General features: G+C 44.2%; 1 protein-coding gene and 1 non-coding gene across 4 annotated transcripts in view; one reads left to right on the top strand and one right to left on the bottom strand.

Annotated features, from left to right (window-relative positions):
• LOC142587339 (isoaspartyl peptidase/L-asparaginase) overlaps nucleotides 1–27,472 on the bottom strand; it is a 712,895-nt gene that overhangs the window by 396,509 nt on the left and 288,914 nt on the right. The window lies entirely within an intron of this gene.
• TRNAS-UGA (transfer RNA serine (anticodon UGA)) lies at nucleotides 8,788–8,860 on the top strand. The gene has a single exon. It is a non-coding gene; the product is annotated as a tRNA-Ser (tRNA).

Genomic DNA, 27,472 nt, shown 5'->3' with positions numbered 1-27,472 from the left:
ATGAAGAAATCCCCTTCTCAAAAAAATTTCTCCACCTGATATAACACTTGTTCGACCTCTGTTGATCACCTTCAGCTGAATATTGCATATCACACAAAGCAGCAATTCAACTGTATTTTTTAGTTTTATAATGAAACAAAAATTTCTAATACAGGAATCCTTAACAGGAACCTGTAAGTAATAACAATTATACAGGAACCCTTAACAGTATCCATAAGTGTGAAATTTTCACACAGGCAAAGAGGCCAACATTTCCACCAGCGCACACACAAGGCATCATTACCAACATTTTCTCTGCAAAAAGGCCTAACACCCCGACGGCGGGTGGTGTTGCGTGGTGCCATGTACGCATTTCAGAAAATAGGCATTTTGTATTTTCTTCCGCAAGATCAAGGCAGGCAGGCTGTGATGCTGTGCAAGCAGTGGTGGCCTTCAAAAGGGAAGGAATCCACACAAAAAGCCATGTTACTGTTTAGATGGCAGTGCATGATAGGGGGCATCCTGAAAAACCAAACGTAAATAGATTATGTACTATTGTATTGCGAACTGACACCACATGAATATTTAAACATAGCATCACGAATTATTCAACAGTGCTGGGCCATTCAATGCTACCACGCCAAGTGTATCTTGGCCACCTCAGATTTTAGGAAAAATTACAGCCCATTGTACATTAGAACGACAGAAAGCTGAGCTAGTTGCTAAGGATTCACTATGCAAAAAAAGGTGAGGCGTGCAGACAGGACACAAGAGTAGAGAAGTGGACAACACGAGCGCATTGTACAGTTGCAGACTGGATGAATTCGAGAGTATGACAAAAGCCCGTCTGGTCAGGATGATGCATACTAAAAGGAAGAGGTCCAGACACCAGACCAACATGGCTTAAAATAGTTATTTACGTTTTGGCTCCCCCACGGGAGCCTTGTGAACAAAACTCCCAGGGGGAGCCGAAATGCAATTAACTATTTTAAACCATTTTGGCCAGTGTTTGGACCTCTTCCTTTTAAGTTGCAGAGCACACACACAGAATACTTCGTGAAAATTTCACATCATGTGAGCATCGTTATCTTGTAGACTAAGGTTGAAACATCACGGCACTGACAAAGCTACAAACAAGTGTTTCTACGAATGACCACAAGCCTTTCCAAAATGTTTCATTAATTTAGATGGACCATTAATGTTTTGTATCTGCAAAGAGTATCTTCTTATTCTGACTTTATTAAATATAATAGACCTTCGAGCAATAAATATAATAGACGTTCGAGCAATTTCTGAAAGGTATTTTCATCCAGCTAGGGTGGTTCATAGGTATGAATAACCAATTTGGGAACCCCTATTTTGTAATGAAGAAAGAGCTTATCATTAAAAGAACCTATAGCTGCAGTGATTAAAAGATTCTGAAATTTTGAATCAACTCCTTACATCTGCAACAGCTCTTTAATTAGGTATTAGGATGCGCACTGACAATGAAAGGAAATCATGACAACACATTACAAAAACTAATAAAATGAACGTGTTCTTGATAATATAATGCGTTGTTTTAAATACACAGATTATACAAAACACCAGTAGTAATGCGCATATCTTCAGAGTGCACACACAGTTCACCGACATAATAATAAATACAGGTCAACATCATAAAGCAACACAGGTACTGGGGTTTTTCTTTCATATTGGCCTAAAAAACCAATCACATGAGCATTCAGCCATCTTATAAACAGCACCAGCTTGCATGAATTCAAGGAACTTTCTGATGTGCAAAATTGTTTAGGAGCTTTTAAGCAATGGGCATGACACTACTATTATGGTTAATTTGTTGCCAGTAAAAGTGGTAAATCAGGTGAACTGCTAGTTGCCCTTCCGGTGAAGGATATTGCGGAAAATGTGAGGACAAAAACATTATACGAGCTATTTGGAACCTATGAATGCTAAGAAAGAAGACAATATGCAATGTTACCATGCTGACAGACAGTCAGATAAAAGTTGATACAAAGAAAAAGTTATATATAGATTACACAGATGCAAGCATTCTGCTCCTTTATTGCTGCAAAACTCGGCAGTTACAGAAGTGCTTCATCCCCTGAAAAATATTTTTAGCAATACTTTCACTATGGGGTTCTATTGAGGATGCATCAGATTTTCACGCTTCAAGTGGTTTGGGCTGTTCAGAGACAGACATCTGGCTCGTAAACGCAAGAGCATGACGAAATACTGCAAGTGCTCCAGAAAAATGCTTACATGGTAAGGGAAATGACAAAAACAAGAACGTGGATGAATAATAATAATAATATTTGGGGTTTTACGTGCCAAAACCACTTTCTGATTATGACGCACGCCGTAGTGGAGGACTCCGGAAATTTTGACCACCTGGGGTTCTTTAACGTGCACCTAAATCTAAGCACACGGGTGTTTTCGCATTTCGCCCCCATCGAAATGCGGCCGCCGTGGCCGGGATTCGATCCCGCGACCTCGTGCTCAGCAGCCCAACACCATAGCCACTGAGCAACCACGGCGGGTGAACGTGGATGAAAAGACCAAACTGCCCCAAAGTCTAATTTTAGCAATATAAGGTTTTATGAAACATAATTACAGTTCTAAGACAAAACAAAATACCAACATGATATGCAGAGAATGGGTGCTGGAAATGAAATGACCTCACTAAACAATGACTACAGGTATAAAAACGACACATTCGCAGGAAATTTCACAATACACGACATATAAACTATGTGATTCATGATGCACCCATGTCATACATCATATTGTTCAAGTAACCAACTTCTTTATTCAAGACCCCTGTAGAAGGCTTGCTAATGCAGTTATTGGTTTCTTGGATGGAAAAGGCCTAGTATGCAAATCTGCACTTCCCTGCCCTATATTTGCAATGGGCATGTGTACAGTCAAATTTTGGCACAGTTTGGCATCTTTTGCAATGTTTTGCGAGATATCCAGATGTTCTTACCACCTACATCTGTGCACCATGCTCCTGCAGCCTGCCATTACCACAAATCCTGGTCTATCCTACGTAGCACTTGCTGCTGAAGGCATTAAAGGCACTCAAAGGTGCCCCAAAGACAGCCTGAGCATTCTGCGCAGGTTAGCAAGGTCTGAAAAACTTGCAGGACATTGTAAATGATGTCAATACATGGCAAAATACAACAGCACAAGATACTCAGAAAATGTAAGGCTAAAAGTGCTCACTGATATAAGGGCCTTCCCAGACAAACCGATAAATGCAATAGCACACCTATTGAAATCTCGAATAGAAAAATTGATTACTTGAAAAAGATCTATGGTACACGCAAAATAGAATGAGTGATGTGTCTCATATGCCACATATAGTCAAATTTTGCTGCAAATGTGAGCCTGTCATGCATGCATATAATCGCACTCATGTACTAAAACAAGTTCATGTGCAGTGCTCATCCTGTGCATTTCATGTGCTTCATCTTATAGTGTAGCAACTGTTTCCTAATGCCAATAACCAAATCTCGCAGCGTTCAGCAATAGTATGCAAGATTATTTATTCTAAGAAGTATGATAGCATGAAAAAACAAGGAGAAAGACCTATCAACAGGACCAGCACCCATTACAAGCTGATTTTGCTCCTGGATGGAAACGAGTATTAGTAACCATAACGATTATCAGTGTTTCAATGAGGGAGTGGGTGAACCCAGAACTTGCATGAAGAATAACTACAGTAGCCATCTGGCTGCACATATGAGCCATGGGTGTTTCCCTATCTTCCAGCACATGAGGTTAGTTGCAAAGAGCCCTGACAGAGCTGACAGGGATGTGATTGAGGTTTTCTACAATAGCAAACAAAGATCAACATGTGTCAGAAAATAATCACCATCTCTCGTTAAAAACGTGTAATTTTTATAGAGCATTTACCCTCGATTCATTACACACGTTGCGTTAGGTGACTACCGTATTTACTCGAATCTAGGCCAACCCCGATTCTAGCCGACCGCCTAAAGTCGGATGCCAACAAAAAAAAAATATATTACCTCCTCGATTGTAGGCTAAACAAAAAAGCGAGGACAGCGTTCACAAAATGGAAACAGCATTTTTGAATCTGAACGTGCAGAGCTCATTCAACGTCGTCATCACTGCTAGACTCTTCGCTGTGTTCCTTGTCCCTGTCACCTTCAAACAGTGCACTATCTTCGGTACCGTCAAGCGCATTACATATGCTGCACTTTTTAAAGGCGTGCACGATCAATGTACCTGGGATGTCGTCCCAGGCTGAGCTACTCAGCCCGCCCGCTGCGATAGCGATGCGCGTTTGATGCCGCTGTTGCCATTAGCATGTGGTCTTCGTCAGTCAACCAGTCCGTGTAATATTCCCGCAGATGATCCTTGTAAGGTTTGTTGATGCAGACATCAAGTGGCTGCAACTGGCCCGTCATGCCGCCCGGTATGACAGCGAGGTCCGTGTTCGCTTGGGCGAGTGCAGCCTTCACGTTGTCGGTCAAGTGCCCACGGTAAGAGTCGACGACAAGGAGCTAGTTCTTTGTCAAAAGGGCTCCTGGACGCCATCGGCACACAATCTTAACCCACTCTTCCACAATCGCACCTGTCATCCATCCGTTCTCATTTACCTGCACAATGACATTTCTTGGGAAAGCTTCTCGAGCAGGCACGGTCTTCCTTTTAGATATCATATAAGGAGAGAGTTTATGTCCATCAGCTGTGCAGCATAGCATCACGGATGCGCACTGCTTGTCGTAGCCCGCAGAGAGCAGCTTCACCTCCTTGGCACCCTTTTCATTCATGGTGTACGCCACTGGCATATCAAAATACACAGCCGTCTGGTCGACGTTGCCGATTTGACCAAGGTTTTAGCCTGCCGCTTCTCTCTTTCGCAGCATGTAGCGCTGAAAAGCTATCAGCTTTTCTTCGAAATCGCTTGACAGCTTCTGGGTGATTGAAGTGCGACATCGGAGGCTGAAGCCAAAGCGCTTCATGAATTTCTGAAACCAGCTCCGGCTGGCTTTGAAATCCTTTGGCATTTGGCCTCGCTCCCTCGAAAGCTCCCTAGCTGTTGCATGGAGCACTTCTGTTGTCACTCGAAGGGCAGCTGCTCTCTGCGTTCGAATAAAGTTGGCCAAAACTGTCTCCACTTCGTGGTGATGGCCTTTCTATGGTCCGCTAAATGCCATCCTCATTGCGGCGCACACAAAGAGCTGCTGTCGTTGCCCCCTCCAACGACGGACGTTTTTCTCGTCGACGCCGAAGTCCCGCTCGGCTTGAAGGTTCGACGATGCCTCTGCGGCTATCACAACTTTTCGCTTGAAAGCGGCACTGTAGTGTCACCTGCTCGGTGCCATAGCAATAACACCACGCCGCACACTGATACGGCCGAAACAACACAGGTCAAAATGGCAACCTCGCTTGTGTACGGTTGGCTACTGGCATGGCTAGTAGCGGCTGCGATACTGACTTTTCTAGATGGCGCTAGCTATGCACCATATTTTGCAGTTTCAATTAACAATTGGCGCATTTTTTTTAATCCTCGAATCTAAGCCGACCCTAGAGTTAGGAATATGATTATTTGAACAGAAAAAAAACTACCGGCCTAGATTCGAATAAATACGGTAATTTGTTTCACTATTTTTCTTAGTGCCCCATACAAGATTAACCTTTTCCATGCCAATTTTATTTTCAGAAAACCACCGAAATTTCCAAACAATTTTTACGAGCTCTTCTTTGTGAAGAGTTTTCATTACTGCAATATCAGCAGTTCGTTTACAACTTTCTGCCGTCTTTTACTAGCTGATTGTCATCTTTTTAGGTTGCAAACAGACAAGGACGCGAAACAGTCTACACGAAGCATATTTTTTGGAAGAAAGTCAAGCGTACTTTTCTTACCCTCCATGAAACATGTTCTTCCAGGAAGAAAGGCGGTTAACCGAGGGCCCCGATTTTTATTAGTCATATCATAAGAAGGCAACAAGCACTAACACCAAGGACAACATAGGAGAAATTACTTGAGCTTAATAAATGAAATAACAAAACGATAAATTAATGGAAATGAAAGTGGATGAAAAAACAACTTGCCGCAGGTGGGAAACAATCCCAGAATCTTCGCATTTCGCGTGCGATGCTTTACCAATTGAGCTACCGGGGCGCCGTTTCCCCGTCCACTTTCTTGGGTGTTTGTTTCCTTGTAGAAACCTGGAAGTGTTAGCCAGGCCCATCACTCACAGACCTTGGCGGTGGATGTGGAACATTCTTTCTGCCGCAGGCGTCATGAGAACGTGCTTTTTTGGGTGAAGGCAACCGGTCAAGAAACCCACACATGCTACCTGAAGGCATCAATGTTGCCAGATTTGAGACCCTCGTTATGTAATAAATGAGAAGAAAGGGGGTTAACCGAGGGGCCCAACTTTTATTAGTCATATCATAAGAAGCCAACCAACACTGACACCAAGGGCAACATAGGGGAAATTACTTGAGCTTCATAAATGAAATAATGAAAGGATAAATTAGTGTAAATGAAAGTGGATGAAAAAACAACTTGCCGCAACTTGTGGGATTATTCCCCACCTGCGGCAAGTTGATTTTCATCCACTTTCATTTACATTAGTTTATTGTTTCGTTATTTCATTTAACCTGAAGTAAGTTCCCCTACGTTGCTCTTGGTGCAAGTGTTTGTTGGCTTCTTATATGTTATTGCAGGTGCGGCACGATAAGTAAACCACAGAGTAGTAAGTAAAAAAAGTGTTTTTTCTAAACAGGTCGCCAGGGGCCCAAATATTCCTCCCAATCATTAGTATTAAGTTGAAGCTCCAAACATGCGTTGTTAGCTTTCCAGCTTCAATCCTTTACTTCAAATGAACAAATACATGACATATTTTGATATGATATGGGATTCTTGCACTGGACAGGCAACCTTTGTCACTGCAGCCACCTCACTTTGCACAGTCATCTTTAGAACCCAGGGAAACCAACTTCTGCACAATTTCTGTTCACTGCACCCTCAGATATCATTTTGCTCAGAAATTGACATCACTCGCACCAAACTGATGAAAACATTGCCGCTTGTATATGGCACTGAGTAGGTAAAATGAAATCACTGGACCAGTCAGACTCATCACTAGCCCAAAAAGAGTGAATGTGGTTATAATTGCACTCCCTCCAAGAACAAAATCGGGTGGTACTTGGTGCGAGCACTTTCAACGTGTTTCTATGTGCCCATTTCTTCGTGCTATATGTCTACTAGTATGTCTGACTTAGTAGCTTAAGCAGAAGCTCTGCTACAATATATGTTGTCCCCTGTAATTTTATTAACACAAGCAATGCTGGTAATACAATGTGAGCTATATAACAGGGACATAAAAGTTCTTTGTATCTTTTATCTTTGTTGTATCTTTGTCGCATATAGCACACTTCTACTGGTTCAGGTGGGTTACTAGAAGCGAAGGAAATAGCTTAGCTGAAAAGATGTGTTCTTTGTTCCAAAACAGCAATACTATAACCGATGAATGCCCGTGTAACTTGGCTTTGACCGTTCTGAAGACCAAAGCAATGAATAGTGCCCAGTGCCATGCAGCAGTATTTACACCATGTCTTGATTTCCCTTCAAGTGCATCTCTTTCGATCACCTGAGGGATGTTTTTAGCACGCCAGGTGTATCCTTGTTAGCTTTTGACATTTAGCAGTTAGCAGAATGCACATGGAGAACTGGCAAGTGACCAGCCATAACATACCCGCCGTGGGGGCATAGCGGCTATGGTGCGGCGTTACTAAGCCCAAGGGCTTGAATCCCAGCCACAGCCACCACATTTTAATAGGGGAGAAATGCAACAATACCTGTGTACCGTGCATTGGGTACATGTTAAGGAACCCCAGATGGTCAAAATTAATCTGAAGTCCCTCATTACGGCATGTCTTAAGATCAAATTGTAGTTATGGCATACAAAACCCTCGAATTTAATTTTTATTTCTAAGCCATGACGTGAGTAGCTAGGGATTTGCGTTCTTTGTTTTGTGAGGTTGACTCCGGGAGTTCTCAATCAGAGCTTCTACAAGATGATGACACCATTTTGAAAAGTTGGCTGCCAGTACAGAAACATACTGCCCTGTGGTATCTATCATCTATCATGCATTAAAAAGAAGTGTGTAGTGGAGCCAAACCTATGGACAGCGAAGCAGAACTTTGTGGTTTTACTTTTGACGAACCCAGCGCAGCCTCAGTTGTACAGGCACAAATTTCAATGACAAGCCTTGCTCGTCCTCAGTAGGGAAATGGTTAAGTGCATTTCACTTCCTAGTTTTAGGTTCTGCAACTACAATATACAATTATGTTCACTTTCCTTTTTTGGTCACGAACCCCACCCCTTCGCGAAATGCGAAGGTTGTGGGTTCGGTTCCCACCTGCGGCAAGTTGTTTTTTCATCCACTCTAATTTCCATTAATTAATCGTTTCTTTACTTCATTTATTAATCACAAGTAATTCCCCTAAGGTTGTCCTTGGTGTCAGTGTTTGTTGGCTTCTTATGATATGACTAATAAATATCGGGACCCTCGGTTAACCCCCTCTCTTCTTGTTTATTACATAACGAGGGTCTCGAATCCGGCAACATTGATGCCTTCAGCTAGCATGTGTGGCCAGTTGTATGACCAGTTGCCTTCACCCAAAAAGCCCACGTTCTCGTGACGCCTGCGGTAAAAAGGGCGTTCCACGTCCGCCGCCAAGGTCTGTGAGTGATGGTGCTGGCTAACATTCCCAGGGTTCTGCTAGTACACATAAATACCCAAGAAAGTGGATGGGGAAACAGCGCCGCGGTAGCTCAATTGGTAGAGCATCGCACGTGAAATGCGAAGGTTGTGGGTTCAGTTCCCACCTGCGGCAAGTTGTTTTTTCTTCCACTTTATTTCCAAATATTTATCGTTTCTTTATTTCATTTATTAAGCACAAGTAATTTCCCCTATGTTGTTCTTGGTGTCAGTGTTTGTTGGTTTCTTATGATATTGACACGTGTGCTTATCTTTATCGGGCGACCATGTTTCGCCGCCTAACAAATGTAATCGCACAGCGCGGGACGCGCCTCCATGTATCCGAAGTTTCTCGCAAGTTATCGCTGCTTCAACCCGGCTGTCTGTTGTCACCGAACCCTATGGCATCTGATTTCATCGCCTGACACGAATGGTGTAGAACTTTGTGGAAGGCACGCGGGTCCCAACGATTAGTCTGGAACATTCGACGATTGCTGTATAAAAGCCGACGCGCTTGAACCGCTGATTTTCGACGATCGCCGACTACCTCACCGCTATTCAGTGGAGCTCTCGACGATCGTCGCGTTCGCCATCACCAGGCCACTACCTCTCGCCGCAGCGCCGACCATACACTGGCCCAGCCCGGGGCCGGTCAGCGAGCCCATATCCGGAAAACTAAAAGCAGCAACCGATGGAGGTGCGGTTGCTGTTCGTCGAACTGACGAAGATCCTCCGCCGCCGACGAAGACACCGAAGAAACTACCTCGACGACATAACGACACCGCCGTCCCGACGAAATCAGGAAGCCATGACTATACCGACGAAAGACGACTCGACGCGACGTTCCAACTTCAGTTCAATACGACGCAGCCGTGATCCGACGCCTAAACCTAACTGTAAAGCAAGACAAAGAACCACCGACCTCGACGTGCTTCTCGACGGCCACGCAGTCACCGCCTTAGTAGACACAGGAGCCGATTACTCCGTCATGAGTGGACCCATCGCTGCCCAGTTGAGGAAAGTTAAGACAGCATGGGAAGGCTCTCCAATTCGAACCGCTGGAGGACACCTGATTACGCCGACTGGGATCTGCACGGCAAGAATTATCGTTCATGACCGGACTTACCCTGCCACCTTCGTTATCGTCCAACAGTGTTCACGAGACGTCATCCTCGGCATGGACTTCCTGAACCAACACGGCGCAATCATCAACCTGAAGGCGAAGTCAATAACGCTGTCGGAAGATCAAGCGATACCGCCGGAGAGCCCTCGTAGTCACCACGCCTTGAGTGTGCTCGAAGATCAAGTGAGCATCCCGCCGCGTTCCAGCATTATTATTTCCGTCGGCGCCGAAACACCCGCTGACGTAGAAGGCGTTATCGAGGGCGACCAACATCTACTGCTCGACCGTGAAATTTGCGTCGCAAGAGGGATCGCTCGACTCCACGGAGGGCAAGTGGAAGTTATGCTAACCAACTTCAGCCAAGAGTTCAAGCACATCAACAAGGGCACGACAATCGCATATATCGAAGAAAGTGCGGAAACCAGCAATGCCTTTGTCCTCTCGGATTCAGCCGCATCTACCCCGATGAGCATAGTCCCCGAACCAGACTTCGACGTGAATCAAAGTCTTCCTATGAGTAAGCAGCCACAGATCAGAAGTCTTCTCCGACGATACAAAGACTGCTTTTCGACGTCATCGAGGATTCGACAAACACCAGTTGCAAAGCATCGCATAATAACCGAAGCGAACGCTCGACCACTCCGCCAGAGCCCTTACCGAGTTTCGACGCGAGAACGTGAAGCTATTAGGCAACAAGTCGACGAGATGCTGCGCGACGACATCATCCAGCCGTCGAAAAGCCCGTGGGCCTCTCCTGTAGTCCTGGTGAAGGAAAAGGACGGAACCCTACGCTTTTGCGTCGATTTTCGCCGACTGAACAAGATCACGAAGGAGGATGTGTAACCCCTTCCACGGATAGACGACGCATTGGATCGGCTCTGCAACGCTAAATACTTCTCGTCGATGGACCTCAAGTCTGGCTACTGGCAAATAGAAGTCGACGAGAGAGATAGCGAAAAGACTGCCTTCATCACGCCAGACGGCCTCTACGAGTTCAAGGTCATGCCATTCGGACTGTGCTCGGCGCCTGCAATGTTTCAGCGCGTCATGGACACAGTGTTAGCCGGACTGAAGTGGCAGACGTGCCTTGTTTACTTGGATGACGTCGTTGTCTTCGCCGGAAATTTCGAAGATCACCTTAGGCGGCTTGCGACAGTATTAGAGGCCATCAAGTCATCAGGGCTCACTCTGAAGCCGGAAAAGTGCCGCTTCGCTTACGATGAGCTTTTGTTCCTAGGCCACGTCATCAGCACATCAGGAGTACGCCCCGACCCACAGAAGACAGCTGCCATTGCAAAATTGCCGCAGCCAACCGACAAGAAGGCAGTGCGCAGATCCCTTGGCATGTGTGCCTACTATAGGCGCTTTGTCAAGGACTTTTCACGCATCGCGGAGCCGCTAACACATCTAACCAAATGTGATGTCGAGTTCAAGTGGGAAACGTCGCAGGCCAAGGCATTTCAAGAACTGAAACGACGCATGCAGTCGCCGCCGATACTTGCACACTTCGACGAGGACGCGGATACCGAAATCGACACTGACGCCAGTAGCCTAGGCCTCGGTGCCGTCCTAGTCCAGATGAAAGAAGGACTTGAACGGGTGATATCGTATGCTAGCCGGTCGTTGTGAAAAGCGGAAAGCAATTATTGTACGACTGAAAAGGAATGCCTCGCCATCATTTGGGCTACAGCTAAATTCCGCCCTTACCTCTATGGGAGGCCATTCAAAGTCGTCAGTGACCATCACGCGTTGTGTTGGCTAGCTAACTTAAAGGACCCTTCAGGACGGCTGGCACGGTGGAGCCTCAGTCTGCAAGAATACGACGTCACGGTAATATACAAGTCCGGAAGAAAACACTCCGACGCCGACTGCTTATCGCGCGCCCCCATCGATCCCCCGCCTCAAGACGACGAGGATGACGACGCCTTCCTTGGGATAATAAGCGCGGAAGACTTTACTAAACAGCAACGAGCAGACCCGGAGCTAAAAGGCCCCGTCGAGTATTTGGAAGGGAACACCGACGTAGTACCTAGGGCATTTAAGCGCGGATTGTCTTCGTTCACGCTACAAAACAACCTGCTCGTGAAGAAGAACTTCTCACCAGTCCGCGCCAGCTACGTTCTTGTTGTACCGTCAGCGCTGCGTCCAGAAATACTGCACGCCCCACACGACGATCCAACCGCTGGGCACCTAGGATTCTCCCGGACGCTGTCGATAATACAGGAAAGGTATTACTGGCCGCGTCTGACCGCCGACGTCGCCCGTTACGTCAAGACATGCCGAGACTGTCAATGACGCAAGACACCACCGACAAGGCCAGCAGGATTAGTACAACCAATCGAACCTCCTCGCCGAACATTCCAGCAGATTGGGATGGATTTGTTGGGGCCGTTTCCGATGTCAACATCCGGGAATAAGTGGATCGTCGTGGCGACGGACTATCTCACCCGCTTTGCTGAAACTAAAGCTCTACCGAAGTGGCGAAATTTTTCGTCGAGAACATCCTGCTGCGACATGGTGCCCCAGAAGTCCTCCTTACCGACAGAGGAACGGCTTTTACAACAGAGCTCACCCAAACCATTCTGCAGTACAGCTAGACAAGTCACAGGAGGACAACTGCCTACCATCCGCAGACGAATGGTCTCACGGAGCGCCTAAACAAGACCCTCGCCGACATGCTAGCAATGTACGTCGACGTCGAGCACTAGACGTGGGATGCGGTCCTGCCGTATGTAACCTTCGCTTACAACGCGGCGGTGCAAGAAACAACACAGATCACGCCGTTTAAGCTGGTTTACGGCAGGAACCCGACGACGACGCTCGACGCCATGCTGCCCCACGTCACTGACGAAGAGAATGTTGACGTCGCTAGCTATCTCCAGCGCACCGAAGAAGCCCGACAGCTCGCCCGCCTACGGATCAAGAACCAACAGAGGACCGACAGCCGACACTACAACCTGCGACGACGCTTCGTCGAGTAGCAGCCCGGCGACCGTGTTTGCGTTTGGCCACCGATACGCCGACGAGGACTGAGTGAAAAACTATTGTGCCGCTATTTCGGACTCTACAAGGTCATTCGACGTATTGGCGCACTGGACTATGAGGTCGTGCCAGACGGAATTTCGCATTCACAGCGGCGCCGCGCACGGTCTGAAGTGGTCCACGTGTTGCGTCTGAAACCCTTTTACGGACGCTGACGAACTTCCTTATTTTTGTTTTCTTTGCTAGGTTGTTTTTCTTTATTACTTTCATTTGTATGCAGCATCGGGTCGATGCTTTTTAAGAGGGGGGGGGGGGGGTATTGACACGTGTACTTATCTTTATCGGGCGACGATGTTTCGCCGCGTAACAAATGTAATCGCACGTACAGCGCGGGACGCGCCTGCATGTATCCGAAGTTTCTGGAATGTTATCGATGCTTCTACCCGGCTGTCTGTTGTCGCCGAACCTTATGGCATCTGATTTCATCGCCTGACGCAAATGGTGTAGAACTTTGTGGAAGGCACGCGGGTCCGAACGATTAGTCTGGAACATTCGACGATTGCTGTATAAAAGCCGACGCGCTTGACCCGCTGATCAGATTTTTGACGATCGCCGACCGTGTTCGCCGCTATCGTTGTGCTATAAGTGTAGCCTCTTTTGTGGGCACAGGTTCGCCCAATAAAAGTTAGTTTTCTGTTTCACAGTATTGCTACTGTGTTCATTGACGTCACGACCACGTGACAACATGACTAATAAAAATCGGGACCCTCGGTTTACCCCCTCTCTTCTCGTTTATTACATAACGAAGGTCTCGAATCCGGCAATATTGATGCCTTCAGGTAGCATGTGTGGGTTTATTGACCAGTTGCCTTCACCCAAAAAAATCACGTTCTCGTGACGCCTGCGGCAAAAAGGGCGTTCCACGTCCGCCGCCAAGGTCTGTGAGTGGTGGCGCTGGCTAACACTCCCAGGGTTCTACTAGTACACATAAATACCCAAGAAAGTGGATGGGGAAACAGCACCGTGGTAGCTGAATTGGTAGAGCATCGCACGCGAATTGCGAAGGTTGTGGGTTCGGTTCCCACCTGCGGCAAGTTGTTTGTTCATCCACTTTAATTTCCATTAATTTATCGTTTCTTTATTTCATTTATTAAGCACAAGTAATTTCCCCTATGTTGTTCTTGGTGTCAGTGTTTGTTGGCTTATGATTTGTGCAGTCATGCATCATGTTCTGCCTTCGTGCGGCCGAACACTAATCTGTAGTCTTGCAGACATGCTTGGCCGTCCAGGCTTTCTAGCGGTCTTAGCATTTCCCTGTGGAAAAATTCAGTTGTTGTGGAAATTCCGAAGGGCAATCGGAGGAACTTAAATGGCCAATTGGCGTCAGGAAAGTGTTGTACCTCTAGGACACAGGTAACCAATAACGGGCCCTTGCGTCAAGTTTGTTAAACCAGGCAGCTCCGGTGAGTTTGGCCAGGCAATCATCGACGGTGGGCTCTAAGACTCGTTCTCACAGAATGTTCTATTTCAACCTTCCAATGTCACTGCATATTTGCAGCTCGACTCCTTTATTTTTCGCAAGTACCATAGGTGCACGCCACTCTGTGGTCTCTTCTACCTTTATGATGACACCCAGGCTCTCCATTCTCTCCAACTCACATTGGACACTCGGCAACATGGGCAGAGGTACTCGCCTCGAGTACATAATAGCACACTGCTTGGCATCAAGGAGTAGCGATATTTTGTAATCGGTCTTGAGAAGGCCCAGGTCTGTAGCTAGGTACAGGTAGCGGCATAAAATGTTGGCTGGGTCGCTGGCTCTGCTACTTCTAGGAGACTTGTAGGACATTGAAGGATTTGATTGCAGGATGTCAAAAAGTGCGTCATGCAGCTAGTCTATTACATAAATTTCTTCTTGACACAACCAGCCATTTCAGCACAGGGTCGCAGTGAAGACTCCAACCGCTGCTATTTTGGTCCTACTGGGTCTGAGCAGCTATTCCTTTGCTTGCTTCAAGTTGCCCATGACTTGTTTGTCGTAGAGGCTTGTTGGCATGGCAGTTACATTTGCACCAGCGTTTTGAACTTCATTGGCAAGCCATTGACCATCACATTGATTTTCCATGGCCCAGGATCCTGTTGGTCAGTTAATTGTCCAAGTAAAACTCTTCCAAAGCAGCTTTGTATATGCTTTTTGTTCTGCTTTTTGGAAGCAGAAAAGCATACGGCAGCAGTGTTCCTTTTTACTGCAGGCACTGCACGTTTTGCCATTCGCTGGGCACATAGTGTGTGATGGTGAAACATAGGTGTTCTGTTGAACCCTATGAACTTTCATGTCTGTGCAGTTTGGTCACGCTGGTTTTTTCGATAATTATTTGACTTTCCTTTGCTCTTTGAGAAGATGTGCATGGTGTCTACAGCTTCAAGTTACTGTAGCTGTGGCCGTAGGTCCTTTTGCTGCTGTTTGATTGTCACCATGTTTTCAGCAGCGTTGACAGCGGCTTCCAGAGTAAGCTCGGCGTACAGTTGCAGCTTCTCACTTACCTGCGTGTCTGTGGGACCGACCACGAGTCTATCACAGATCAGTTCCTCTTTCAGGGCACTGTACTCAGAGGCTTCAGCTAGTCTGAAGAGTTCGATGATGAACTTATCGGCTGTCTCGTGCGCGTCTTGCTTCCGGCTGTTGAACTTTGCACACTCATATAACACGTTCATCCGTGGCAGAAAATTTTTTTATGAATATGAACACTTGCATTACTGTGTTATAGTAGAGATTCTCAGCATCACAGAGCCTGAGCAGGGCTAGGACGTCTTCGGCTTCACGACCCATGGCATAAATGAGTGTGTTCACCTGCGTCTCGTCGTATTGCTTCTTTAGTCTGGAGATGGCTCTATAGCACTCCCATCTCGTGAACCACTGTTTCCACTCCTCGGGTCGCCAAAAATAAAGTTTTTTCGGCAGTTCGACGACGAATGAGTTAAGCGGAGCTGCGTGCTGGGCTCTTGACACTGTAGGTGAAGCCATGCGTAGCAAAGTTTCGTATTCACCGCACTGCGCTGCAGGTGTAGACTTCTACTTGCGTGGTGCATTTCTCACAGCGTTGTCGAGTATCCCACCACTGCCTCCATGTCGTGGTCGGATGACGAGCATACGTGATTGACAAAACATAAGTGTTAACTGGGGACTGTTTACTAGGTTGCATATGCAAAACACGCATGGCTACATGCCGGCTCGGCTTACAGGGTCTGGTCCACTCTCCCCGAGGCATAGTTCTGCATCTTACATGACCGTGTACGTAGCGCCATCTCATTGCAGCAGCTCACATGACACAGTGCACCAGCGTAGCTCAATGGGCAGCAACATCAAAAGAAGTAGACTTCGGAAGGCTGCCCAAGTTTAAGCAACTCTCAGTTAACAACGTCAAGACGATTTGCCCTCTCATTAACATGCACATTTACGCCACTAGACCGTAACCTCCTTGCTACATAATAGCACGGTTTTGGTCCGAATGAAAACACTGATACAACACAGCAGAAAAGTTACAAATAAGTGCCATAAATACGCAGAATATTAGAAAGGCGCGCACTCTCATTCTTGCTAACTGATCATTTGTTGAAATTCCGGCAGTCTTCTGAATTATAATTTTTAAACGTGCTGCGCATTGAGTTACGATAATGCATTGCGGTGAAGCTTGATAGATGGCCGCAGAGCCAATTCAACATTCCAGTTTCAACCACAGCTAGTTACCCCTATGCTTTTCTTCGCTTCAGTGCCTTTATTCTATATTCAGAGATACCCCACTTAACCCGGGGGCGTGCAAGCAGGGGGGTTACAACTTCGAAAAAAACACATCTTCATTCGCACAGCACACTTGGTCACAAGATAATCGATTCCACTCTGTTACAATTTGGGCAAAAAGTGATAGCATAAAGGTTCGTTCTAGTTCGGCATTCTCGAATTTTAAAGTCATGATCTGTTTTATTATATACATGGTGCGGTGGTTTAAAATAAGTGTCTCTATTAATTCCGGTTTTGTTATTATATGTGCTAAATAGCAATTTTAGTCGCAGTTTCCTTCGGCGAGACGAGAGCGCTTCCCATCCGAGCTCACTTTTCATTGCAGTGCAACTCTCCTCTCAGTTGTATCGCCGATGAACGAACCTTGCCGCTCTGTTTTGTATTCTCTCGATTTGGTCGATCAAGGTTTTCTGACGGGGGTCCCAAACACAACACGTATACTCCAAGATCGGATGAACGAATGAAATATAAGCAGTATTTTTTAGGGCAAAAGGTGAAGATTTCTAATTTCGTTGAATAAAATTTAGCGCTCCGGCAGCATTTGCAACTACATTACTCACATGTGCGTTCTAAGAACAATCACTTGAAAACGTCACACCCAAATATTTATACATATATTGCTGGTCAATAATATCAGTGTTCAAAAAATAACGGGTTTCTATAATTTTCTTTTTTTTCGTGAAAGACAGATAAACACATTTTTTTGTATTTAGTTGAATTTTCCACTTCTCACACCATGAGACAATGTTAGTAAGATCAACCTGCACACCGATGGAGTCCTGTTCATTTTTTATTTTTCTATACACTACGCAGTCGTCGGCAAACAAGTGTAATCGCGAAGATATCCCGGCAGGAATATCGTTAATATAAACTAAGAACAACAGCGGCCCTAAAACAGACCCTTGAGAAACTCCCGATGTGACCTCGACCCAACGAGAAGTAGCGCCGTTCAGTATTACGCATTGCCGATACTGCAACAAGTAATTGGCAATCCAGTTACACACTTCTTGATTAACATTTCCCTCATGAAGTTTATGAAGGAGCAATGAGTGACAAAACGCGTCAATCGCCTTTCGAAAATCTAAGAAGGCACAATCTGTTGGCCCGTTCTCATACACCTGAGCCACTGAGTCGTGATAGAATTCAATTAGCTGTGTTGTACAGGACAGTCCCTGGCGAAAACCATGTTGATTATCAATTAATAATCTGTGTTGTAATAAATGTTTCCTTATCTCTTTGTACAAAATATGCTCTAATATTTTACAGGAAATGGATGTTAAAGAGATAGGCCTATAATTGTTTACATATTTTTTGGACCACCCTTATGAACCGTAACTACATGTGCCATTTTCCAATCATCCGGCAGCACTCCAGTAGAAACAGATTTAGTGTAGCAGGATGCGATTGGCCAGGCACAGCGCTTGAATTTGCTGGGAGAAATACCATCTGGCCCAGGGACATTAGTTTCATCTATACTTTGTAACAATGATTCGATACCACCAACACTGAATTCGACAGGTTCCATAAAATGGCTCAGCTCTCACATGAAATTTTCCAAAGGCTGTTTTGGGCAAGAATGCAGATTGAAAAAAATCATTAAAGCAAGCTGCCTTAGCTGTATCATCGGATAGGACCTTATTATGGTGAACGATTTCATTTACTCCGTTTGAGTCATAACCGCATCCTTTCACGTATTTCCAAAAAAAAGCTTTGGATTTGTTTTCTAATTATCATTAAGTCCATTGAATACTGACCCTTTCCAATGTGAATTTTAGTTTTATGTTTATTAGTTACTTCGACCTGCTTCTTAAACTCATAACTGCTTTGTGTTCTTTTGATTGCGTTATATACTCTTCTTTTCCTTATTAACCTCAGAATACTAGGCTTCACCCATGGTTTCTTAATTTTTCAGCCCAAGTGAATGGACACTCGGTACGTACTTTTTCGCCAGTTATGTAACTTTAGTTTTCAAAAGAGACCACATTTGTACAACATCAGAATTCCCACAAAGACACTCAAAAACAGAAAAATGAGCAAATAATTCCTGTCTTCATCAGCAGCAGCAGCCTGGTTACGCCCACTGCAGGGCAAAGGCCTCTCCCATACTTCTCCGACTACCCCGGTCATGTACTAAATGTGGCCATGTTGTCCCTGCAAACTTCTTAATCTCATCCGCCCAACTAACTTTCTGCCGCCCTCTGCTACGCTTCTCTTCCCTTGGAATTCATTCCGTAACTCTTAATGACCATCGGTTATCTTCCCTCCTCATTACGTGTCCTGGTCATGCCCTTTCCTTTTCTTGATTTCGGCTAAGATATCACTAACTCGCGTTTGTTCCCTCACCCAATCAGCTCTTTTCTTATCTCTTAACGTTACACCTATCATTATTCTTTCCATAGCTCGTAGCGTCGTCGTCAATTTAAGTAGAACCCTTTTCGTAAGCCTCCAGGTTTCTGCCCCGTACGTGAGTACTGGTAAGACACAGTTGTTATAAACTTTTTCCTTAAGTGATAATGGCAACCTGCTGTTGATGATCTGAGAATGCCTGCCAAACGCGCCCCAGCCCATTCCAATTCTTCTGATTATTTCAGTCTCATGATCCGGATCCGCAGTCACTACCTGTCCTAAGTAGATGTATTCCCTTACCACTTCTAGTGCCTCACTACCTATCGTAAACTGCTGTTCTCTTCTGAGGCTGTTAAACATTACTTTAGTTTTCTGCAAATTAATTTTTAGACCCACCCTTCGGCTTTGCCTCTCCAGGTCAGTGAGCATGCATTGCAATTGGTCCCCTGAGTTACTAAGCAAGGCAATATCATCAGCTAATCGCGAGTTACTAAGGTATTCTCCAGTAATTCTGATCCCCAATTGTTCCCAATCCAGGTCTCTGAATACCTCTTGTAAACACGCTGTGAAAAGCATTGGAGATATCGTATCTCCCTGCCTGACGCCTTTCTTTATTGGGATTTTGTTGCTTTCTTTATGGAGGACTACGGTGGCTGTGGAGCCGCTATAGATATCTTTCAGTATCTTTACATACGGCTCGTCTACACCTTGATTCCGTAATGCCTCCATGACTGCTGAGGTTTCGACTGAATCAAACGCTTTCTCGTAATCAATGTAAGCTATATATAAGGGTTGGTCATATTCCGCACATTTTTCTATCACCTCATTAATAGTGTGAATATGGTCTGTTGTTGAGTAGCCTTTACGGAATCCTACCTGGTCCTTTGGTTGACGGAAGTCTAAGGTGTTCCTGATTCTATTTGCAATTACCTTAGTAAATACTTTGTAGGCAACGGACAGTAAGCTGATCGGTCTATAATTTTTCAAGTCTTTGGCGTCCCCTTTCTTATGGATTAGAATTATGTTAACGTTTTTCCAAGATTCCGGTGCGCTCGAAGTCATGAGGCATTGCGTATACAGGGTGGCTAGTTTCTCTAGAACAATCTGCCCCCCCATCCTTCAACAAATTTGCTGGTATCATAGTAAAATATTTTTCGCGCACAATTGACAAGGACACAGTGAAGGGGAGACACACTAGCGCTTACTCACAACTACTTTTTTATTTTCGGAAAGATAGAACATATATATCCCAGCTATCAGCGTTGAGCATGTGCTGAGCGTGTCAGTAAAACAGAAACTGATTAAAAAACAGATTAAGAAGGTTCAACCAGTATTTAAAAAAGCGAATTCATTTTCAGTGATTACAACCGATGGTTGGCTTATGCATCTTTCAGCGCACTTTTTTATATGAAATGCTTCTGCAATTTCACGTGTTAGTTTATTTTATCTGAAAACAAAATGTCAGTGTTAAAAAATACCGGATCACAAATACCAACTCGCCCAACTATCAGTTCTGCTGCAAATCTGCTGTTACCTCATCCTCCCCAGCTGCCTTCCCCCTTTGCATAGGTGCCAAGGCTTTCTTTACTTCTTCCGGCGTTACCTGCGGGATTTCGAATTCCTCTAGACTATTCTCTCTTCCATTATCGTCGTGGGTGCCACTGGTACTGTATAAATCTCTATAGAACTCCTCAGCCACTTAAACTATCTCATCCATATTAGTAATGATATTGCCGACTTTGTCTCTTAACGCATACATCTGATTCTTGCTAATTCCTAGTTTTTTCTTCACTGCTTTTAGGCTTCCTCCGTTCCTGAGAGCATGTTCAATTCTATCCATATTATACTTCCTTATGTCAGCTGTTTTACGCTTGTTGATTAACTTCGAAAGTACTGCCAGTTCTATTCTAGCTGTAGGGTTAGAGGCTTTCATACATTGGCGTTTCTTGATCAGATCTTTCGTCACCTGCGATAGTTTACGGGTATTCTGTCTAACGGAGTTACCACCGACTTGTATAGCACACTCCTTAATGATGCCCACAATAATTCCTGTGAAATGGCAGAATAATCACCTTTATCAAAGAAAAGCCTGCTAGCTTTATATGGTCGTGATTAAAAATAATCAAACCCATTTTCCTCCTCATTCATTCTTACGAGGGTCTGAAACCTCATAGCCTTGATGCCTTAAGGTAGCATGTATGGGTTTATTGGCCACATGCCTGCTCTCTTCAGTTCAGGTGTTAAACGACACCATCATGCAAAAAAGGATGTTCCACATCAGCCCACCACGGCTCTAAATAGCGCTGGCTAACACTCACAGGGCCACGTATACCACACATAAATACCCAAGTTAGCGCAATTGGTAGCGCATCGCGTGTTTACTGCAAAGGTTCTGGGTTCAGTCACCACCGGAGACAAGGTCTTTTCGTCTGCTTTCATTACTCTTTTTTCAATATTTTCTACATTTCAATTTCAACCACAGCTAATTACACCAATTATTTTCTTGGCTTAATTGTTGCGACCTTTATATAATCAGCAAAAATAAGGTAACAAGAAAATGAAAAGAAATAAGTGGAGGACAGGGTCATCGGTGTTCAAAGAAGCACCTTCCTTTTTGTATCTTTAACCAACACGTGCGCCCAATAAGTAACTTCTCTGCCTGCACATCAAATGACAATGCAAGAGATGCGGCTGGAACCCACAGTCAAATATATGTACAGCATACCAATGTATCTCCTCCGAAGGTAGTGAAGAGCACAGGTGCCAGTAGAGTTGCGTGCCACGGTTCCTCTTGCCAACCCATGGAAAGGAGCATAAGTGATGCTGTAGAGCTTGCCGCTTCAAGCAGCATTCAGGTAGCCATTCATTATCATGCACGTAGTATCCAATGTATTGTAGATATCAAGGCAGCTTCAGTCCTGCAGCAAATAAAGTGATCATTTCTAACCAAAATGTTGAGATGCAGGCACTTTGGCAGGCGGACGCTAACATGTTGAAGTTTCTGGGATGCCAGTCATAATTTCGTTAAACATTATATGGACCACACATACAGGGATGGAAGCAGTCAAAGAAGTTCTGGAGCCGCTCTGGGAGCAGCAGATTTGACACACTGGAGCATGAATTGCCCGTTTTGGAGCAGTAAATACATGTTTACATGAGTAGCTTGGTAAAGGTCAATGAGTGAAATACAGGCATAAGAAGAAAAGGTGTTCCTTATTTTACTTTACAGAGCACTATTTGATTATGGCAGATCAGTTCTGCGGAAGCCTGCTAGGCAAGTAAAATTCATGACAGGATAAGTTTTCACCCACCCTACTTTAGCATGAAGCTACGAAGGAGACCTGTACAGGTTTCTCGGAAACCACCATTAAATTACATACTGGATGTAACAACTAACTGTGGCCAAGAAAAAAATAAATGAGTGCTTTCCGTGAACATCACCCACTCTATGTTGATAGGCTTATGTTAGTGGTACTCAAGTTTTCTTTTTCCATTGTGAACAAGCAATTAATATGTAATTGTAATGAATGTTTATTTCCTTGCTTATCCAACACGGTGCGAATGCAAAGGTTGTGGAATACGCCGAGAAATGACCGATAATAGCGTTACAACAACCTAGTTCAAGTGTGGTCTTTTTTTCCGACAAAAAAAAGATACAAAACATGCAAATTTTTCTTTGAAAATTCACGTGACAATGCGCCCCGCATCAGTAATATAACTGGTCTCAGACGGAAACATTGTCATCAGCGCACTGCATATATTACGAATGTGCAAACCTGGGGCACAGTCTTGTAAAGGTTCGCAACGTGAACGGTTAACAAGATCGCGCTACTTCGCGTTTGGTAGGGCTGTACTTACACGCCTAAAACTGCTGACATGTCGAGAAAAAAACTGCAGCTGCTCCTTCCCAGTGCCCCTATTTGGCAAAGTTTGCGTAAAGATTAATGCAATATTTGGTGCGCTGAAGCGTTGTCATGGTCAGGACAGTTTACTTTCGCCTTTTATTTATTTCACGGGCGTTTTCTCATTAAAGGAAGTCTTCACAAATCCTAGGCTGTTTTAAATGCTGTTACCGGCCATTTGTAACCATCATGCAAAACTTTTTCGCTGACATCTCATCGATTAGGTAAGCTTAAAATTTAGCTAATGAAACATATTCGTGGACAATGAATGAGAAATATTTGCAGTGGCTGCCATGAACACTCATCAAGGTACAGTGAACACCATTCAAGTAGTACCCTCTGGTAATTTTTAATTCTTGGCAACCTGCAGTTGACATAGCAGAGTATCGCAGAATAAATGTGAAGTGACGCACTGGTCATTGCATGTTTGCCAGTATTTTACACATGTTTTGACACACTGGTTGGAAAAAAGACATGAACGGGCATGTTGATTGCACTTGAGCTGTGGTATACAAGTTTCCCTTGTGCAATTAGACAGACGGGAAGGGGTATCAATGATTGCTTGGGCGAGCATAGTTACAACCTTCATAAAAGCTAATGAAGTAGGTCCCTTGCCATGCATTGCAAGACTTGTGGATGCAAACTGGTTTTTCTAAAGAATGTGCCATCATAGGATGCAGTCGCACTCAACTGATGCGCGAGATTATTAAGATTATTAAGACGCACTTCCAACGCCATTGCCAAATGCGTTGGAAGTGCGTGAGTACAACCTCCTTATCTTTATCAGACAAGGAACTTTACTTTCTAAGTTGGCCGACACATCTTCAGTGAACTGCAGCCGTATGCTTCTTGTAAGGTTGTTTCAATTGTTTCTCTCATGTGTGCTATGAGCGGGGCATATAATGTGCAGTAGGGTCATGAAATAAAACCAGTTGAAAGTTAGCGCTCATCCTGTCACCTGTACTTTTTCTCTCACACTTAAACTGAGTTATGCTAAAGCAAGACAAGAATCCATTCAGTCACTTTGTGCCTTCGAACCAGTTCAGTGTCCACAGTGCAAGATGATGCTATTATAAAGGGACATTAAAAATATTGTTTATTTTCTTTGAATAAATAAAGTTTAGTATTAAGTTTCACACTGCATTTTGCAAGTTTTAATTGCCCTAGTATAAATTTGTATTCCAGAATGTGAAGGATGAAAACAAGCATTTCAAGCCTTACACATTTCCAATGACATGCAATCACTACAACTGAGAGGAAAAGGCGCTACGACTCAAACAGTCGCAGCTTCTATCCACGGTTGTTGTATATAAATGCATTACGCACCGAGAGAATATGATCAAATATAAAGCTAAAACTAACGTAAAAGCTTGTACCAACACGCTTAAACAAGGGAGAACATATCAAGACACCATAGTGCAGATGTAAAAAAATAAATCATGGAGTTTTACCTTTTAAAACCACGATCTGATTATGGGGCACGCCATAGTGGGGGGACTCCGAAATAATTTTGACCGCTCGGGGTTCTTTAACGTGCACCTAAATCAAAGTACACGGGTGTTTCCGCATTCCGCCCCCATCAAAATGCGGCCGCCGTGGTCGGGATTCGATCTTACGACCTCGTGCTTAGCAGCCCAACACCATAGCCACTATAAGCGACAACGGTGGGTACAGTGAAGAGCTGTGAAAATTTTTCCTGTACCAGAAATAAGTTTTTGGCCAGGGGCTCAATAAGCGGGGGAATCGCGCCCTGTCTGGCACTGCTCACAGTGCCACCTCAGCAAACCGGGACATTTGCACGCGAGAACGAGAGCACCAAGTCCGGCCATGGCTGGTAAACCATATGACGATACATTAACAAAGTATACAGTAACTAAAACAAAAGGACGAGTAAAAACGATACGTGTCGTCTTTATTTAACTGACATATTTTCTGCGTGTCTTTTCCCCCCTGTACGATATAGAGGTTACACAGTTCTGCTTATTCCATATCAGTAGTATCGTCTTACATTACGCATGTGCACTGAGCACATCAATACGTTCTGGATATCGCAGAAGCCGTTGTTCACGACGTGAGGCTCACGATAGCGAAGTCAAATGCGATCCTTTTAGGAATAAAGGAAAAATTGTTTGCCTACGACAAACTTTGCAAACAAGAAATAAAATATAAGCTCACCAAAATGCTTCGTCCGGTTGGTGGTGGAGTTCGTTGGCATTCACCGTTGCGCATTACGCTGTGTTGTTAATCACGCCAGCCTCGCTTGTAGGCGTGAGAAGAGCATCAAAGTATTATTATTTTCTGTCAAATACTGCTGCCTCGTAAGTACAAACAGAAAATTTTGAGCTGTCTAGCCTACCCCGGCATACTGGCACAAAGCAGCTTGCCGCGCTCAAATCTCGCCGTGGATTCGAATTCGCGCCGCGTGCATTTCGATGAGCTGTTGTGGCGCCACCTAGAAGAGTTTAAATATGGACGGAACGAAACAAAGTTCTAACATATGTCCGTCTAGATTTCTTTATATTTAAGATATAAGGCACATGCTGTTTGTACACTCCATATAACAAAATATTCTTCTGCACAAATCAACTTCACCACCTTAAGAAACATGATAACTTCAAAATAAAAATACAATCAGTATAATAAACACAGCATGAATCAAGTTAGATTATACAAATATTTCTCTAAAGGCAGTGACCTAGTTTCACCCGGGAGTAATGAAGTTCCATTTTTCAATTGTATGAGGAAAGAAGCTATACTTAAATAGGTTAGTATGCGGTTGAAATGGTGCAAGGTTACGTTTGCGGCTGTTCCTAGTAGGTTTCAATTTATCAGGAGACAGATAGTTCTTCTTTAATGAGTAGCATGGGGTGTTAATTAGATTATACAACAATTTAAGGCATTCACGATCACGCTGCTCAGACAGAGGTTGTAAATAGAGTCGTTATTTTTTACTTAAGTCATTATTCCGAAAATTGGAGAGTTGGAATTTCCCCTCACAAGGCACTACTGGCAATAACATCACCTTCAGTGCTTGTCGAATGGGTGCCGCAGTGTTACAGTTGACCTGCAAAGGCAGGGCCGAGCCCTTGCTCAGAAAATGGAAGAGAGGCCGGACTCTCTCGAGCCCGGCTAACTTTGAGCACTGACTGTGTTGATCGCTACACTATATATTGTACTACCACACAGTACAACGACGTATATTAATGATTAATACAGTTATAATATGTATATATAATAATGATAATGATTCAGATCTGCATCTCCTTCCTTCATGCCACAGAAAATGTCTATGAAATTGTTGCTGTCAAATCAATAAATATATTTCAGAGCATTGTCGCGTTGTCGTGACAGGGTAGAATAACACGCTGGCAACATCACTTCAAAGCATTAACTCTTTCCTGGTGAAACCTGTGCCCAAAAAAACATGTGGCACTCAAAGCACAGCAACCTAGCGGCGAGCAAGGTGTGTCAAGCGCGTCACATGACTCGTCAAAGGTCGTAACGTAATCACTGGTGCTATGTATATATATAGATAAACGAGAAGAGGGTTAACCGAGTGCTCGATTTTTATTATTCGTATTAGAAGAAGCCAACAAAGACTGACACCAAGGACAACATAGGCGCAATTACATGTGCTTAATAAATGAAATAAAGAAACGATAAATATAATGTAAATTAAAGTGGATGAAAAAGCAACTTGCCGCAGGTGGGAACCGAACCCACAGCCTTCGAATTTCGCGAAGGTTGTGGTGTTGTGGTGGTGATGTCCTTGGTGTCAGTGTTTGTTGGCTTCTTCTAATATATATATATATATATATATATATATATATATATATATATATATATATATATATATATATATACCTTCCGCAAAGTAAAACACTATTTTCATCTCGCGTTGACTAATATCTTTCAGTTGTTAGTAGGTGAAATGCAATCCACAAAGTATAAACAATTGTATGCATGTGTCAGTATAATCACGCAGTATCAGGCTGGGCATCAACCAAGCTAATTCTTAATATCTGTAACTGCGGCGAGGAAAGCATATGTCGCCTTGAAGAAGACAAGCCCACTTGTTGAAACGTTGGCTCCTGCTTCCACCGTGTTCTCGTTTTGCTCATCGTCTTAAATTTCCATCTCCCGCCTTCCCCATGTTTTCCCTGGGTTTGTATACATGGCATTTTAACACGCAGCCTAAAATATTGCAGATTCTTCTTCTATATGCATAGTTGGTATATAATTATGGATCAGCATCACACTAAAAAAGCGTTTTCTTCTAGCATAACACTGAAGCATAAAGAGCTGAAAATTTATTGTGCCTACCTGGGCGTCATTTCACATATTTAAGAGGTGAATGATTTTCCTTTGTGTACATGTGCATTGGCATAGCTCCCACATCAAACTATGTGTCATCAATCTGCACAGTTGGCACAGTAGGAATTCACAAGACAAATTTTAGCACAGTGCTTTGTTTACACTTTTCTACATTTCTGTGTGCAAGATATAACACTACAATTTCCGCTGAAGATACTGTGCTTGTTGTGCAGGCCATGTTTCGATGCTAATGGATGGCACCTATATCATCATGTAAGACTT

This window comes from Dermacentor variabilis, chromosome 7 (genome assembly GCF_050947875.1).
Source record: "Dermacentor variabilis isolate Ectoservices chromosome 7, ASM5094787v1, whole genome shotgun sequence".
NCBI lineage: Eukaryota > Metazoa > Arthropoda > Arachnida > Ixodida > Ixodidae > Dermacentor > Dermacentor variabilis.
Note: the sequence above shows the minus strand (reverse complement) of the source record. Positions and strands in the feature narration are given on the sequence as shown.